This window comes from Lepus europaeus, chromosome 16, assembly GCF_033115175.1.
Source record: "Lepus europaeus isolate LE1 chromosome 16, mLepTim1.pri, whole genome shotgun sequence".
Classification (NCBI taxonomy): domain Eukaryota; kingdom Metazoa; phylum Chordata; class Mammalia; order Lagomorpha; family Leporidae; genus Lepus; species Lepus europaeus.
Genome location: NC_084842.1, coordinates 57,811,804 through 57,830,555, shown reverse-complemented (window position 1 = coordinate 57,830,555; position 18,752 = coordinate 57,811,804). Strand labels below are relative to the sequence as shown.

Genomic DNA, 18,752 nt, shown 5'->3' with positions numbered 1-18,752 from the left:
AGCAATACGTAATGTGTACTGGGGACATGTCTCTTCCATGTCTGAGAGAAGCAGCAGCAAAGTCACTTTTAGAACCTGCCTGTGGAGACCGCCCTGAGCAGCCCAGGGTCTGTGACAGGTCCCAGCGAGCAGCTGACTAAACAGAGCAGACTCTGCTTCACATCACTGCTGGGTCATTGTGTGTGTGTGTGTGTGTGTCCATCCTTCGGCTAGTTTCCCTCACATGGCCCACATGCACAGGTCTAAAGGGCTCCCCTTAATGCGGAAACAGGGGTGGACATTTGCACAGCAGTTATGAGCTCCTGCTTGGCACAGCCTAGGCTGCTGCAGGCATTTGGGAAGTGAACCAGCAGATGTAAGATCTGTCTGTCTCTCTGCCTTTTAAATGGAAGGAAAATAAACACAACTCTTAAAAATAATAATAACGGGAAGGCCATTCCTCTAAATGTCTACCTTTCACGGATTTTAGGAAAATTTCTTTCTAAGAGATCTGCAAACTCACTGAATGAGATCCAGTTCAATCCATTTTCAACTTGTAGGTTAAACGATAGCCACCTTTCAATGTGTCAGCTCATTAGAATGCAAATGCAGGCTATGGTTAGTAGGACTCGGAATGCTGTTGTATTCAAAGTCCCCATAGGGCACAGGGAACTCTGACTTTTCCCCTTCACATTTCCAAGAGATTTCCACCATCTGCCTTCCGGTGCCCACATGGTCTCAGGGGAACACACACTTCCGATGGCTTTAGGAAAATCAGGTAATGACCCGGATGTCAACTGTGTTAGAAGGATGGCCAAAGAGATCCCCTAAGGTCCATACTAAAAGCTCAAATTTCTTTTTACTGGTCATGGCCGGAAATTGTCTTTCCTTTGATAAGGAGAAAAGTGACCAACCTCATCTTAGACTGAGGCAAAAAAAAAAAAATTTAAATTATACATACATAGGCCTGTGAAAAGGGTTTGTCTAGTTATGATCACCCCTATATTCAAGAGACTTTTCAGAAAATGACCTCATCAAATTCACTCATGACTAGGAAACCAGTAAGCTTGAGATGGCCAACTGGGTGGAAACGGCATTCCTAGTGGGATGTGTGTATGTGTTGGGGGGTGGGTAGGGTACTTCAAAAAGTTCATGCAAAATGGAATTAAGAAGTTTATTTTGGTGGGAAAAAATGGAATCTGCAATTTTTTGATACTATGCATTGTCCATGAATTTTTGGAAATCTCTTGTACATGTATGCATTTCTGAATCTATCAATTTTGTCAGTGGCCCAAGCGCCCCAGCTCAACAGCATAGACAGCATCAGCACAGAGCACTAAGCTTTAAAACCTGAGACTCTCACAATGGCCCCACGTCCAAATCAGGGTTGCGCAGCTAGCTCAAGCAGCCAGCCTCTGTCCGTTCTATTTAAACCATCTATTTATGGAAGAACCATATACCACCTATGCCAACAATCACCTCTCCCTGGTGCCATCAAAGGAGAAGAGAAGTGGACACATCTGTTGGGCAAAACAAGCTGGACTCTAAGCTGACCGCCTTCCTGCAGGAGGCAGGGGAGGGAACGGAAGAGCAGACATTTGGGGAGGATTCAAAGGATTAGCAGGGGCGCAGGACTTGGGGTCTGAGGGATTTCTGTCTGAACCACAAAAACAAAAAAAATCAGATCATCAGTTTGTAAGCAATCTCTTGGAGGGGTTTTAAGGATTCTTCGAAAAATGTGGCTAAGTCTTAATTCTACAAGAGACTCCTGTTTATCTGAAGCCACCCTCTCCCTCTCTCTCCCTTGGGTGGGGGTCGGGGTGGGGGGGTCCAGGCTATGCCTTGAACCCAACCTGAACCCAACCTTTACTCTCCACATTGGGCCCCTGGCCCAGGCTGCTTTGTACAGCTGCTCCACCTGCCCCCTCCCCCCGACCAAGTAAACCATTCATTCTCCAGGTCTCAGTCAAACAGCACTGAGATTCCAAGATATTTTCCGACAGTCACCCTCTGAGCAAAATTGTGTTAGGCCCTCTTGCCTTAAACTCCTTTAACTACTTACGCTTTTCCATCAGGCCACTTGTTACTATTATTTAATGTCTACATTAAATATTTACACTAATGTTTACAACGGTATTCTTTAATGTCGTGAAAACCTCTTAATTATCTAGCACATAGCACACAGCCCTGCCTATATAGATGCTGAGGAATGCTTGCTGCCTGACTTGTTACCCGAAATCCTGACTTGGGCATTAGTCTACTGTCACCCATGGCGCTTTTGCCAATCTTAGTGTCTGTGTAGGGGCTGGCATGGCATAGCAGGCTAAGCCACCACCTGTGAGGCCAGCATTCTGGATGGGCCCTGGATGGAGTCCTTCCACTTCTGATACAGCTCCCTGCCAATGCACCTGGGAATGCAGCAGAAGATGGCACAAGTATTCGGGCCCCTGTACCCAGGTGGGAAACCAGGACAAAGCTCCGAGCTCCTGGCTTCAGCCTGGCCCAGCCCTGGCCATTGCGGCTATTTGGGGAGTGAACAACAGAGGAAGTGTGCTCTCTCTCTCTCTCTCTCTCTTTCTCTCTCAAATAAATAAATAAATCTTTAAAAGAATATTCCACTCTTTTTTTAAAAAAAAAAAACAAAAAAGGCATTTAGACTCTGAAAAGCCAGAGGAAGGGTTGTAATACTGGCCATTCGGCAGTGGAGGATGGCCCAAGTGCTTGGGCCCTGCACCTGCATGGGAGACCAGGAGGAAGCACCTGGCTCCTGGCTTCGGATCGGTGCAGTGCACCGGCAGTAGCGGCCATTTGGGGGGTGAACCAACGGAAGGAAGACCTTTCTCTCTGTCTCTCTCTATCTAGAGCTACAGGTTGCTCTAGCATGGAAATGAAGCACGCACAAAAACAATGGTGGACGTGTTTACACGTGGGGTGGGGGGAGGGTTAGCACTTGGATATCACTGTGGAATGTTCCTCTACTGCGCCCCACCCTGGATCGCGCTCATTTGAACGTTCTGAAGAGAAAGAAGCAGTCTCAACTCACCGAACCTCCTCAGCGGGCCAGGCAGTGGCTGCTCTCTGCCGGGTGGCCTAGTGTAAGGTGTCCCTCTGATGCCTCCGTTACCTGAACAGCGAAATGGAAAAGACAACATTACTGACCCAAAGGAGGAGGATGCACAGCTCACAAGGCGTGGGGTGGAAAGGGGGGGGGAGGCGGATACACAAAAAGAAATACAGTTTTGGGGGCTGGTGCTGTGGCATAGCGGTAAAGCTGCCACCTGCCATGCCAGCATCCCATATGGGCGCCAGTTCAAGTCCTGACTGCTCCACTTCTGATCCAGCTCTCTGCTATGGCCTGGGAAGGCAGTGGAAGTTGGCCCAAGTCCTTGGATCCCTGCACCTGCATGGGAGACCCAGAGGAAGCTCCTGGCTCCTGGCTTCGGATCAGTGCTGTGGGAGTCTCCACCCCATTGGAGAGTGAACTAGCTGATGGAAGACCTCTCTCTCTGTCTCTCTTTCAAATAAATAAATCTTTTAAAAAAAAAATACAGTTTTGCTATCATGCCACACCTCTGTGTGTCCATGAAATTACAAGGAAAGCTATAAAACTATGTGAACAGGAAGCTCCCACAAGCCCACACACACGTGGAGAAAACAGCTCACACCCTTTCCCCAGGTCTGCAAGGCTATTCAGTTTCATTTAAGCTAAAGGGACAGTCGACGGGGAAAATAAATCTTACTCTGATACAGAGAGAAGGATATATACACAGTCTTCAAAAAGTTCACGGAAAATGCACAGGAGGGGAAAACTAGGCATGGCTTTCAGAATTTTTTGCACCGAAACTGTCTTCTAATTCCATTGTCCATGAGCCTGGTGAGCTGCCCTTGTATAAAGGGGCACAGAAACAGGGACAGGAAGCTCGCAGGTGTCCCCGGCACTCAGCGCTCAACTCCACTGCTTGCTAGGCTGGGTGATTTCCGGCACCTCACTTGGTTTGCTCATCCCATATGGGCCTAGCAGATATGAAACCCTTGTGGCCAGAGAAAACACTCAGCAACAGGCAGCTAGGATTATCACATTCATTTAAAATTCTTTCTGCAGAGGTACGTTAAATTGTGGGTTTTGAGGTAAATTGCCAAACATGCAAAACTGTTTCAAACATTTTGACTCATGCTTGAAATGTTCCTTCAACTATGGAAGCCCTTAAGAGCTGGCTTTTCCGCACCTATCTAAATAATATATTCCCTACCCATTCAGCTTCATGGTTAAGTATTTTTTGATTAGCTTAGTTCCACACAGCAGATTTGATTACAATACCACCTTACCAGGAATGAACAAGACGGAGCTGACGTGGGGATGCAGCGGGTTAAGCTGCCATTTGCAATGCCAGCATCCCATAGAGGTACTGGTTCAAGCTCCACTTTCCATTCAGCTCCCTGCTGATGTGCCTAGGAAGGCAGTGGAGGATGGCCCAAGTGCTTGGGCCCTGCACCCACACAGGAGGGAGTTCCGGGCTCCTGCCTTTGGCCTTGTGTAGCCCCTGTCATTGCAGCCATATGAGGAGTGAACCGGAAATGGAAGATCTCTCTCTCTGTCTCTCCCTCCCTCCCTGCCCCTCCCTCTTTCCGTGTTTGTGTGTGTGTATGTATCTGTTGCTCTCTATAATCCTTTCAAATAAATAAATAAATCTTAAAAAAAAAAAAAAAAAAAAAGGAATGCCTCGGACCATGTTGATAAGCGCCTCCCAGAGAAAGATCACCTTCCTCCTAGGTAAGAAAGCACTGGATTATGCCTGAGTCCTGCAGTCCAACTCGGTAATCACTTGTTCCAAAGTTCTTCCCAGCTCAGTGGCCAAATTAACCAAGGTTTAGTTTTTGATTAACGCACAGCACTTGAAGGAACTTTGACCCACAGTAACTTGGCGTTTGACTTGCTCCTCTGGGACCAACCTGTATCACGAGTACCCATATCAAGCACAATAAAAGACCTGGCTGTTTGCTTACAGCAAACGGAGGCGGCACCATGTCATCCTATGGCTTTTAGCCCCACTGCCCACTGAACCCTTGGAAAGAATCCTAGCAGTAGTCCACACATCAGTTTCGGAGGAACAGAAGGAAAGAGTGTGCCTTTCCAATCTGAAAAGCACCGAAACTCTACCTAGAATTTTGACTGAATGTCAACTGTGGAAGAAACATGAAGGCCAAGGTCAGCGTGAGCAGCGTGGAGATCAGGTGTGGGAGCAGGTGCCTCGGTGAACAGAATGCTCTCCCTGATGGCTCCTGGGCTCCCCTTATTGCCATGTTGTAACACAGGCAGCAGACCAGGGAAGAGCCCCTTGGGCCTAAGAGCGCCTGTCCCTGCCTGGGATGGGATAAATGCTGCCAACTCCCCCGCCTCATTTGTCTAAGTCCCAGCCTCCCGTGTCTCAAATCTGTGGCTGCATTTGGAGGCAGGGTCTTGCAAGAGGTCCCTGGGGGTGTGCCCTCGTCCAATGTGGCTGGTGTCCTTATGCAAGAGATTAGGACACAGACGACACAGACCAAGGGGTGGCCGTGGAAGGATGTGGTGAGAAAGCAAGTGGAGCGCCCTCGGGAGAAACCAGCCCTGCTGAGCCGTGGATCTTGGACTTGCAGCCGCCACGACTGGGAGGAAATGCGCTTCTGCTGGTGGAACCACCCCGTCTGTGGCAACGGCAGCTAGAACAATAAACCCGAGGCCCTGCTAACCCACACCCCCGCACCTCTGTCACAGGACCGGGCGGTCACACACAAGGGAAGCAGGCTAAGTCCACAACGCCAGGAGCGCGACACAGGAGGGCATCTTCAGGAACTTTACGGTTCTGTGAGGCCACGTAAGATACAGCCACGGCTTGGTTATGCTGGTGGACATTCTGGCTGCAATCCCTGGGCTACCCCACTACAGTCTGACATTTCAAACCATGCACCAGCCTCGCGGTCAAGAAACATTAACTGAGCACCTATCACAGGCCAGGCCCTGGGCCAGGGGCTACGACAGTAGCAGTGGATGAAATGGATGCGTCCTCTGCCTTCATGGTGAGGCTAGAAAGCCCAGGTACTGAGCTAGGCTAGAAATGCCAAGTGGAAAAGCCAAAGCTACTGCCCACCCTGTGGGATGCAGAGTTGGAGAAAGATGAAAACAATGTGACCCTGGCTGTAACAGGCGAGGGGCCGTGGAACCCGGACAGAAGGTCTGTGCAGCCGGGGCAAGGGTGGGGGGTGTGCCTAGGGAAGGAAGACCGGAGCCACCAGGCTCTGCAGAAGTTACAGCTCGCTCAGCAGGCAGGGATGCAGGGACACGAGTGAGTACAGCACTGTGGGAGATGGGCACAGCCAAACTGGGGGTGGGCAACGAACATGCAACCAAACAAGGCAAGGGACCAGAAGGCTCATCGGGAGGGCGACACTACCAGAGCCGCAGGTACGAAAGATCACCCTGAACGCGCGCAGAGGACGGCCGGCAGGGTGCGCTAAAGGCAGGAACAGGAAACAGGATGGGGGCATTCAGCCATGGCAACAGGCGACATTGCCCAAGGACATCGCGTAGGGAAAGAGCAGCGCCGGCTTTGGAACCTGGGGACTACATCGATTAATGAGAAAATGCTTTTCTTAAGAAACTTCTAATTTCACTTGTCTTCATTTCATATTAGGAATCCAATTTCATTCAGAAAGAGAGAGAACACGAATAAGAGATTCCACCTGCTGGTTCACTCCCCACATGCCTGCAACAGGTGTGGCTGGGCCAGGGCCAAAGCCAGGAGCTCAATTTCAGTGTCCTTTGAGGGTGGCAGGAACCCAGTTCCTTGAGCTATCACCCATGACTCCCAGGGAGCCAGAGCCAGGCTTCCAGGCAGGTGCTCCAACAGAGGAGGCTGCGCCAGGCACATGCCCTCGCATCATCTGCTCACAGTTAAAGCTACGGGTGACTGTGCCTCAGTTTCCTCCTATTCTCCCCTGACCGTAAATATGGAATAATAATAGCACTTTCCTTGTAGGGAAGATTCCGTGAGTTAATTAACAGAAGTCCTTAAGTGCAATAAATGTTAACCAAGGCAGAAATAAACCCGAACAAATGGGAAATTGGAGATTATGCACATCATGACAGCTCTCCCTCTCAGCCAGTGCAAGCCAGCTTACAACAACCACCACGGCTACCCAGGGAAAAATCTTATAGAGCTATCTGGGATTGGAGCCGGACTGGACTTCCTGGTGTTTCTGCAGGGCTCTCCCAGAACCTTCTACGAGTAACCATTACTTTAAAGTGATAAAACACTCCGTCTAGGGTAAACATTTTTCAAGGATTAAAGATCCAAAGGGACGCGGCGCCTGTGAGGAGGAGAGACTGTCAAGGGGCACATGAGAACTCTCCAGAAAGATGGAGATTTCTCTGTTGTAACCAAGGCAGGGGTTCCGTGCTGAATGCAGCAGGCAAGTCATCACTTAGAGTGTGTGAAATGCATTACAGGTCAGCTGGAGCCCAACGCAGAGGGTGGATAAGGGAAAAAGAAGACCCAAGGGGGAAGAGGGGTTATATTACAGAAAGAGAAACAGATTGGCATCAAAGAACTTGCCTTAAAACCTTCAGTTTCCCAAATCACTCTCTCTTTGAATGCAAGAAACTGGCTAAGAATGCACAAAAGCTCCCTTAGGCAAGAAACGTGCTGGAAAAGTCCTGGATGTCTTTGCCCTCATTAGCCTACGTCCAGGGCCAGCACTTTTCTATGCAGAGCTTCCCGGGACGAGCTGCCCTCTTGTGGTTTGGATACGTATTTCCCAAGCGCAAAAGTGGGCAGTTAGTGAGCTGCAGGCAGCCAGGCCAGGCTGCCCACAAGTGTGACTGTGGCTGAGATACCCACCTGCTTCCAAGCATCAGCATGGGCTTGGGTCACACTTTTAGATAACGAAGAAAATAGGGTTGCTACAGGGTCAGTACGGTCTGAGGCTCACAGATTCAAAGATGGTATAATCTCATTGTAAAAAAAAAATATTTTTTTTTCAAGTTTATTTGAAAGACAGGAAGAGAGAAAGAGAGAGAGAGAGACAGGAAGAGAGAGATCTCACCCACTGGTTCACTCCCCCAAATGCTGGCAATAGCCAGGGCTGGGCGAGGCCTAAGCGAGGAGCCCGGAACTCAGTCCAGGTCTCTGATGTGGGTGGTAAGGATCCAGGTACAGAGCCGTCACCTGCTGCTGATGCAGGGGCGCTGCGTGGTGTGTCACCTGTAGCCACTGTGCCAAACGCCCACCTGCCTCCACCACCACATTTAAGTTTTACATTAACATTCGAATAAGGAATTCTGGTAGCGAATAAAATAATAAGCACTGTTTTGAAAGGGGAGGGGGAGAAGGAAGTAGACAGGAAGAAGGGAAAATGGGAAAGGAGGAAGGATCAGTTGCAAAGGCTGCACTAAGAAGATAGAAGATGACCACAGCCAAGTGTTCTCTTCAGAAAGAAACCCATCTCCATGCAGGACCCCATTCAAAAGGAAACTACAGAATTCCTACGACTCCTGAAGAGACGGCTATGCTGCAGTAGACAAAAATAGGTGCTGTCTTTCAGCTGTTGAGCTGGGAAAAATCCAGCCAGCCCAGATCCTGCAGGGACAGGCCGGACTGAATTAACCCCAACCAGGGGTGGACTCCCGCCTGTAAGTGGCTGCCCACCCCAGTAGATCGATCTTCCTGTAGAAATCTATTCATGGTACGTTCTTTCTCAAATCTCTTTCAATAGCTACTCCTCCCACTTGGAATAAAACTCAAAGTCTTTCCCAAAGACCCCTCCCAGAGGCTGCATCCCGAGTTCCTTTCCACTTCCTTCCCTGCCCCTCTCCAACTCTCTGCCTGGCCTGGCCACACCACCTGCCTCCTGACTGCTCCTCAACCAGACGGCTCATCCATCTCCCGGTCTCAGCACTGAGGCTCACCCCAACCTCCACCCCGTCTAGAGTTGCAATTTCCCTTCCCATCCTTCTCTATCCCCTTTTCTCCCAGAGCTCCTGTCCTGCCTGGATTTAGGTCTCTGCCCAAATGTCACTTCCTCCAAAAAGTCTTCCCTGACTACTTCTTTTAAAAAGCCGGTATAGCGGGTAAAGCCGCCACCTATCTGGGCACCAGATTAACTCCTGGCTGCTCCACTTCTGATCCAGCTCCCTGTTAATGTTCCTGGTAAAGCAGCGGAAGATGGCCCAAGTGCTTTTAGCCCCTGCACCTATGTGGGAGACCCAACCCGGATGAAGCTCCTGGCTCCTGTCTTTGGCATAGCCCAGCCTGGACATTTGCGGCCACCTGTGGAATTAACCAGTGGGTGGAAAATCTGTCTCTCTCTGTAACTTCAAAAAAAAAAAAAAAAAAAAAAAAGAGCCCTCCAGGGACAGGCATTGAGGCGCAGCAGGTTAAGCTGCTACTTAGACACCCACATCTCCTATCAGAGTGCTGGATCACAGTGCTGGTTCCAGTCCTGAATCCCATTATTCTGCTTCCAATACAGCTCCCTGCTAACATGCCCCAGGAGGCAGCCATTGACAGCTCAATACCCGAGTTCCTGCCATCCACGTGGGAAATGTGGATGGAGTTCTGGCTCCTGGTTTCGGCCTGGCCCAGCCCAGGCTATTGGAGCCATTTGGGGAGTGAACCAGCATATGAAAGATCTTTCTCTCTCTCCTCTCACCCCCCCAACCCTGCACTTTCTCTCCTTTCCCTTATCTTATTTTCCTTCCTTGCACTTACTATTATTTGAAATCACAATACTGTTCATTTTTATCAGTCTTCAGTGCCTGTGCGGCCCACTGAGTGTGAGCTCGATGAGAAAGGACTTCCTCTTCCTCCCCACAGGACCCCCCAGCTCCTAAACAGGGTCTGGCGCTGTCAGAGTTGGAGAAATAAAACCACCTGTCTGGGTAGACCATGAGCATTGACCCGATCTGCCCCAACACCAGCACCACCGAGTCCTTCCTTAAGTCAGCCTCAAGTCCCTCTTATTGCAAGAAAAGCCCAGCCCCTTTCCTTGAATCCCAGGGTTGACAAGAGTGGTGAACCAACAGCCTCTGGGTAGGAATTCTTTGAGATGACAGACAGGCGAAGGCGAGATGGGGCCTCAGTCACAACTACTCCGGTCCTTGTGTTCTGACACTAAGGACACAGGTGCACGGGGGTTAGCTCGTGTCTGCAGGCTCCGACTGACGGTGCATACAGCTGGAGACCCAGGATGACTGAAAGGGTGCGCGGTGCCTGGTGCAGCTCTAACTCTAGGGCCCAGCACGGCGCCCGGAACAAAGATTGGGCTCAGCACAAACGCGCCTAAGGAACCAATGCTCAATCCTGCTCTAAGTGCTCATTCAACGGCAGGGACTTCCTCTCGTGGCTGTTCCAGCGATCACTTCCTGTCCCAGAACCACGTCCAGTCACTCCAGTCATGTGCCAGTCCTTCCCGTCCTTTCTAAGGGGAATCTGACAGCGCACCAAGCACAAGAGTTCATCTCAGGCTTGTCTGAGTCTAACATGATTCCAACAGCCTGGCATGGAAAATACCTAGGAAAAGACAAGAGACCAAAAGATAACTCAAAAGCCGACAGTGGCTTTGGAATAACAAATCAGTTCGTTTTACAAAAGCTCACACTTGCTTGGTGTCTCCTGGCATGGCACTTCACATGTATTATCTCACTGCACTGGCCCCAGACCTATGCCTCCCAAAGAGCGAGCTAAGACAACAACTCTGAAAAACCAAGCATATCTTAGAAGTGATCTAGCAAGAGAAATGCTGTTTTCTGATGAGACTGTCTACAAACTTCATTTCTTCCAGAATGTCTGAGCACACACCTGCTTTGCTGGACAAGCAACTGATCATGGAGGACTCTCCCAGACCAGGGCTACAGGTTGTGTGTGTTGGGGTAGAGACAAGCACATGCAGGAGCCTAAGTTCATTAAAAGCTGACTTTTCCCTAATGTCCCAGATGTAAAACAATTATAAATTGTGTTCCAGCTTTTATTATAGAAATAAAAGTTGCTGTTTAATATGGGCCAGCAGCGCTCTTACTCTGCCAAGTACTTGTTGTGAATTCCACTCTTTGATGGCAGAAAAAGGGCCGCTTCCTCCACGCCCCAAGTTAGACGGCCTCCCCCATAAGCTTTCCCTTACAGCACTCATCACGGGTAGCAATTAAATACTATGCAGTTCCCACCAAGACAGGGTCCTTGTCGGTTTGCTCGCCTCTATGCCCCTAGAGGGTAGCACAGCACCTGACACATCGGATGACTCAATAAATATGAGGGCACTTTATAAAGTCTATGGAAAATAGAATCAAAAGAGATGTTTTCATGCAAAAAAGTTTTTTTAATCCATGCATAGATTTTTTATAACATGCATTTTTCCATGAATTTTTGAAGACCCCTTGTATTTGCTGAATGAATGAATGGGTCTTGATTCCACAAGCAAGGATCAGGGGCCGGCCAGCACTCCTCTAGCAGACACACTCAAGCCCTGAACCATGAAAGCATTACTGCGTGGCCAGTGTGACTTGGCAGCTCATCACTCTACCCACTGACCTGACATCGCAATTGTTCTGATTATTGCTTAACTTTGTTGTTCTTACTTAACTTCTACCCTGTTTGTATCCTGTCTTCTCAACCAGATCGAAGGACAACAAATACAGACGAAAGCATCTCACACTCCTCAAAGCTCTTGTAGTGAGTGGTGTCTTACACCCACTCTTTCTACACCACTGCTTCCTTTGCAGCTTAAAGCAAGGACTGTTACTCTTGTTGCCCGCAGATGGGGAAACTGAGGCTCAGAAAGATTAAGTGACTATCAGTTTGTGCAAACTGGCATTTGAATTCAGATGGGTTCATGCAAAAGAGGATCTCATCAACACATGTTCAGGAATCATTTTTCCTCGCTGAGAACTTAGGGTATGTTACAGGGGTACTTTAAAAAAAAGCATGGAGAGAAGAATTAAAAGCTGTTCATTTTTGCGCAAAATATTTTGAAATCCACACTTTTCCATAATACTCATTTTTCATGAAATTTAGAAAGACTTTCTATATTGGCCTTTATGATTTTAAAACAATCAACTTTATCTTGTTTATGTGAGAGGCAGAGAGCAGGAAGGCAGAGACAGAGACCAATCTCCCGCTTACTGGTTCACTCCCCAAATGCCCAGAGCCAGGGCTGAGGCAGGATGAAGCTAGGATCAGCAAACTCAATCCAGGATTCCCACTGTGGGAATCCTAGAGCATTATCTGCTGCCTCCCAGAGTAACACATGACCAGGAGGCAGAGCTGGGGCTCAAATCCATGCACTCCAAGTGCATGGGGTCCCAAGTGGAAGGGAACCTCAAGCACTAGACATTCATCAATTCAATCACTGGTTCTTAGAAACAGCTGCTGAGCCCCTGCTAGGTGCCCAGCGTTGAGCTGGTCACTGTGGTGAAGAGGGCAGCTCCAGCCTTTCTCTCACCACAGGACATAATACCCCACCATTACACAGATACTGACGGCCACTGTAACCTAACCAGAACACAAGCTAAAGCAGGCAGGGACTGTGTGCCTTGTTCACAGAACTGACACCTGCAAGAGAGGGGCTTGGCAAGTATTCTTCCAGTCTAAACAGAAATCTGACTGTGTGTCCTAAAGCAATTACAGAGGCTAAGAGAGGACAGACTATGGTTAGCCCACTGCAACAAAGAATCAAGCGACATGGAGTGGGGGGCTTCACACTAACTACGCAAATAGGCTGGATTTTCTCTCAAAAGCCCCAAAGGCTGTCAAATGAGCAAACCTGAAGCACACATGGGAGATTTCCTCTAAATTTTTAAGAGCGCCAGGGAAGAAAACCTGAAGTGTTGTTTAGACATAAAGTACAGATTCTATCTCTGCTCCATGGCTGAGCAACACCACGACAGAGAAATGCTAACTCAGCAAAGGGCTTCTACAGCCCCTCCCACCCCTCCTCCATCGCCAAGGGCTCCACTCAAGTTGGGAAGATGCTCCATAGTGCAAAAAGTAGACTTTCTGTTGTTTTTGCCAAGTCAGGTCCTTTATTATAGGGTAGAAAGAACACTTGTTCTCATTTCTCAATTCCTGATTCCTGCTGGCAGCACAGAACAGGCCCCAGCCCTGACAACAAACCACAAACAAAAGATAACTCGGTGTTCCTTTAAATCTATCTGTTTCAAGCAGTCCTTAGTCCTTAACCTTTTCTTCCTCCTTGGTCAGAGTATTTGCAACAGCTGGGCGGCTGTGGCACAGATGAGCAAGTAGGTCTGTGAAACACTCACCCACAACCAGGCACTCGCTTTTGGGACATTACCCTCATCTCATTTCTCCAGCCTGGCCCTTGTCGGGGCACAACAGCTGAAAAACCAGAGAGTGGTCAGCCAGGATGCTGACGTCCACCTCAGCCAAGTCGCTCAGAGTTTGCACAATCCCCAGGAATTTCTAACACGGCCTGGGTCAGCAGCTGTTGCGGGATTCACCAGCTCCCGCTGCGCAGACTTGAAGACAGGAGAGCAGAGCCGTGGTTGTCCCCACCTTCCCATGGCGCAGGCACCAGGCCCAGCATCTTCTCCCCGCTCGCAGCTGAGCCACGGAGCGCAGAGTCCCCTCTCCGAGATCAAGTGTTTCATAAATCTAACCAGAACACACAATACAGCCGGCTCAGATTCAATGGTACCGGGCTCTCCCTGTCTCCTCTCAGTGCTGGCCTTTGTCACGTGTAAGCCCAAGCAGACTGGGGTGGGGGGTGGGGTAAGGACCCCACCCAGCCCCGCCCACCTGTGCATACAACACCCTCTGCCTGCTGACCACCAGAACAAATCCCAGGCTGCTGCTGCTCCCTTTTCCCCCATTACATCTTTAGCCCCGTCTTTAGCACTGGCTATGGGGTGGGGTTAGGCCAGACCCCAGGTCTGGTTTTAAGGCTCCCAACAGCCAAGCAAGGTGGCGACTGTTAGACACACAGTCAGTGCCGGCAACTGGAGCTCAGAGCGATTATCTAGGGGGCAGGCTGGGACGTCATCCTTGCTCTTCCAGGGATTGCTCCATTGTTTAAAAGAGAGGCTCCGTCCACTATGGAGAAATCCCTGTTGCGCCTTCAAGTGTTCCTCCGGCCAGTTCCTTAGCATTCACTAGAGGATCACAAAACTGCTTCATCCGCTCTATAAGTACGCCAAATTAATGTGGGCACTTTTAACATTTCTCCAAGGAGCCACGTGTACATTTACTCACTGTAAAGGCCATGATGAAGTCGGCTTCATGCTTCACAACCAGTAGAGTAAGATTACAATCCAGGGAACACCCCCGCCCCCCCGAGATGATCCACAAAATCCATTAGATTTTAAAGAAATGCAAAGTCAAAAGACAGACACCACCCGGTCTACCTGTAATCAGACTGTAGATCAACATGGTTAAAGGAAAAGAAATCCAACTCTCAGAAGGAAGCATGCACTGCTTCTTAAGCCTAGAAAAGCCAGGAGAGGGGAAGGTTAGAGCCCCTAGGAGCCAGGACCAGGAAAAGAATTCTGGAAGGAGTGGTCTCAAAGTCAAGGTCATTCCACTGAAAGGAGGGTTTTTGTTGTGAAATGCTGGGTCTTCCGCCTCCCCAGTTCTCATAAAACTGGGAAAATGATCGAAATATGACATGGCTCCTCCTCACCACCCACCCACGGCCACCCAGAGGAAGACAGTGTGGCCATATCCCCCAAAGGAATCTGTTTTCAGTCGTCAAGGAACACAGGTGCAGGGCCTGCATCAGGCTGTCGCTGTGCTATCGGGTCACTGGGTCTTCTGTCCCCTGTGGTGGTGATAGGATCTCTCACCCAGATGTCACCTGCCTCTCCCAGCGTCTCTCTTCTGAAAGGCCGGGGACAAGTGCGCCACGGCAGTGTTTAAAAATCTGACCCCTGGGCCTCGTTCTGGAGCCTCTACACCAGCAGTTCCCATAGAGGGGTCCGTACACCTCATTTCCAACAGCACCCCAGTCATTCTAACCTCCAGGCAAGTCTGTCAACCACACTTCTCCGGCAATTCACCTGGGCTAGTGAGGGCGTGGGCCTGTACAGGCAACACAGTCAACGTTACATGGAGGAGGTGGGGTTTCTTCCAATGCTCTCAGAAATACTAGCACAACAGTGTTTATTATGAAACCCAGAGCCCTCTTGCCCTGAGCCTTTCTCCCAGTCTTACCAAGTGAAGTCACAGAAATGCTCACGTCCTGCTCCCAGCACAGCAGGCGTTCGGATCAGCAGTTAGGATGCCATCTGGGATGACCACACCCCTCTCCTCTCCAACTGCCTGTTAACCCCTGGGAAGCACCAGGTGACAGCTCAAGTACATGGCTCCCTACCACCCACGTGGGGTCTCAGATGGAGCTCCTGGCTTTGGCCTGGCCCAGCCCTGGATGTTATGGGCATTTGGGAAGTGAACCAGTGGACGGAGGAGCTCTCTCTGTCTCTAGCTTCCAAATAAATAAAATTAAAAAAAAATTTTTTTTAATTCTGCCTCCCATCAAAATCCCACATGATGTGCTATTCAGAAGATCAGCAGATGTGAGGTAGCCAAAGCTAATGGCACACTGGGAAATGGTAACGTAACACTTAGCCCAGTGCCCTAGGGAAATAGGCACTCTACTTGCTTCAACAGCCTGGCCTGGTTCTGCCCAAGCCCACATATACTGATACATGTCTAGTACGCTGTTCTTGCAACAGTTACCTTCTGTACATAACCTGCCCACCCAACACTTCCTTTCCATTCACAACGACTGCTCCCCCAAACTACAGTGCATCGCACCAACAGCGGACCATGGAGGGCCCGCAGGAGCGCTGTGACCGAGACGATGAAGACTTTGCTGAGGGCCGAGAGACCACACAGTGGAGCATCTGATGTCCCAAATGCCACACCCCAAGGGCCGGGTGAATGCACTTTTTGAATTATCCCAAAGAGATTCACCCCTACATTAAACCGGCATTAAAATCAAAAGTAGGCTTTAGGGTGGGTAGTGGCCCCAAAGCGCTCACCCCTCAACTAGGCAGGTCCCCCTTATGCGTGGGTTCCGCTTCCGAAACAGCAGTTAAACAATAAACACTTGAGTGATCTGTGGAACCCCTGAGTTTTTTAATTACACGATTATAAAGGTTGCAAAATACCCTCCAAACTTGATTGTACTGCAATCACCCCAGAGGAACACCGAGGACAAAATTCTCCGATTTGTGCCCAAGTCCTAGAATTGTGAAACACCCAGCTATCTGCTCACCGATCTAGATAAGAAAACCGAGAGGAAGGGCAAACGGCTCTCTCAAGGTTATGTCCAGGGCCGCTCCTGCTACCCCCATGGTGGTGCTCAGAGGGGGAAGTGTGGGAAGTGGGTGCTCCTACCCGCTGAGCTGCCCCCCCCCCCCCCCCCCCCCCGCTGAACTTGCCTCATTCAGAGAGGCAACAAACACCCCTCCCTGTGTACCAAGGCTACCCCTGAAAATGGAGATGACCCAGGGACAGGACCGCAGGGGTGCAGGGCATGTTCCCCAGGTGAACCCCTCACCAGCACACGTTGACAGTCGTAGCTGCTGCAAAGTGTGTTTGCAGGTTATGTGGGGGTCACCCCGTCAGTGGACCCCAGGGGGAATGCAGTTCCCACGCTGCACTGAGGTACGGACATCGGACTTGGCTCTGGCCCGGGAACGGAAGGGAAGGCACACGCACCATCAAGACACCATGCGGGCCTGGCCCGTAACACGCACTCGCACACACTCCCCTCTGGACTCTATTCCTCCTCTGGCAACTGCACAGTGGCACGCAGGCGACCTTGGACACCACGTCATCACGTGTTCGCAAAGGCAAAGCCACTGTCAGTGGGGAGCTCCAAGAGTTCAAGGCCAGCCACCCCCACTTGCACATGTATGCGCACACACGCACACCCAGAAACACTATGTAGGCCAGAAATACATTTCTACTGGGCGCACCACTGTCACTCTGGGGTCTTTCATAATTGCCACTTAGCCAATGGGGACAAATACACAAGGAATCTCTGCAGGCTAGGAAAGGTGTGGCTTTAAAGTAAGAAAAGTAAACAACACGGGCAACACATCCGTGGGTTTATTACCAGATAAAAAGCACCAGGAAATGATCAATAGGACTGGGGGAAGAGTACAACCTACTAGGATAATTCAGTTTCCTTCTAGAATACAAGAATCTCCTATCTTGCTTAGGCTTTCAGAAAATAATGGATAGATATAATGTTCAGGACCCCGGACACTACCAAAAAATATTCTCTTGCCCCAGTGGGATAGATAACAGAGCCTGAGACTCAGCAGGGGGAAAGGGTGCAGGTGGAGACAGAGGAACTTCTATGCAAACACTCGGGACCTTAAGTCATGGAAGGGGGGCTGTGGCATGGGGGGAGCTGGGGAATAGGAATCCGGCCTTGGTAGGACTAAGAACAAGCTTCCTCCAGTGACCTCAGTCTCGCTGAGAACACAAAATCCATCTGTTCACAGGTGCAACCCTCTTCCCTGTGTACTTCCTCAAGGGAGGCACCAGTCTCTGATTTGATCCCAAATGGCGTTTGCACTAATGAGCTGTGAAGTTCTTTTCTCATTCATCCTGACGGTAAGCAGTACGCAGCAGGACACTTGCTGCTACACAGCGCCAGCACACGTCTGCCAGCCAGCCTTGGTGCTGCCAGGGTCCTCGATGGCCTTGCTGGGCTGGGTGTTAACCTTTGAGTTGCTGATCTATGAACAGTTCAGGGATTCCTGGGGGAGAGGCTAGGGAGGCCAGGTTCGCGGTGGGGGGACAGACAGGAGGCTTGGGGCAGCTGCTATCCACTGCTGCTGGGACAGCAGGATTTCAGCATTTTAACAACCAGCACAGCTGTACCAATGCATACAACCATTTATCAGTCTTGACGATACGTGCAAGTTCTGGAGACAGGACATGGGCTTAAATCTGAATTCTGTGACAACCCAACGCATGGACCTTAGCTGCCTCAACTGTGAAAGGAGGGTGAGAACGTGGAGACAAAAGCACCTACGCAACAGCTGGTGTTTGGTGCACACTGAGCAAATGCTTACCTCCCTGGCCCCTTCCCCAGCTCACATCATACGCACAGTACAAGCCCAAAGCACAGGGATGAAGATAAAGACAAAACATGGCCCAGCGTTGTGGCACAGCGGGTTAAGCACCTGCCTGCAACACCAACACCCCCATATAGGCACCAGTTGGTATTTCTGGCTTCTCCGCTTCCCATCCAGCTCCCTGCTAACGCACCTGGGAATGTAGTAGATTGCCCAGGTCCTTGGGCTCCTATACCCATGTGGGACACCCAGACACAGTTCTGGGCCCCTAGCTTTGGCTTGGCCCAGCTCTGGCCATTTGTTGTGGCCATTAGGGGAAAGACCCAGCAATGGAAGATCTCTCTGTGTCTCTGACTGGAACTCTGCCTTTCAAATTAAAAATTAAAAAAAGACAAAGCAGAGAATAAGTGATAAATCAGACACAGAAAGAAGAGAAGAGGGGAATGAGAGAAAAAAGAGACAAACCAAGGGAACCTGCAGAGGCTCTGCCCATCAGAGAGAACGGCTTCAGGAAAGCTCAGCACTGCCAGGGGAAGGGATTTCCACCCAAAACCAGGCCATGGGTTAGCTGGGAGAAGTGAGCAACAGAGCGCTGGACCACATTGGAAAATGAACCGTGGGCCAGCTATAAGGCCAGCATCACTACAGGTTTGCACAATAGGGAGAATCATCGCACCTACATTTAGAATTTTTA

General features: G+C 49.9%; 1 protein-coding gene across 4 annotated transcripts in view; it reads right to left on the bottom strand.

The window, feature by feature from the left end:
• The window catches only part of RBM47 (RNA binding motif protein 47), a 161,114-nt gene that overhangs the window by 85,121 nt on the left and 57,241 nt on the right, over nt 1-18,752 (bottom strand). For all 4 annotated transcript variants that reach the window (XM_062213353.1, XM_062213354.1, XM_062213351.1 and 1 more), the window contains exon 2: nt 3,023-3,103. The gene's annotated coding sequence lies outside the window, so the exon portion shown is untranslated. The remainder of the gene's footprint in view (nt 1-3,022; nt 3,104-18,752) is intronic.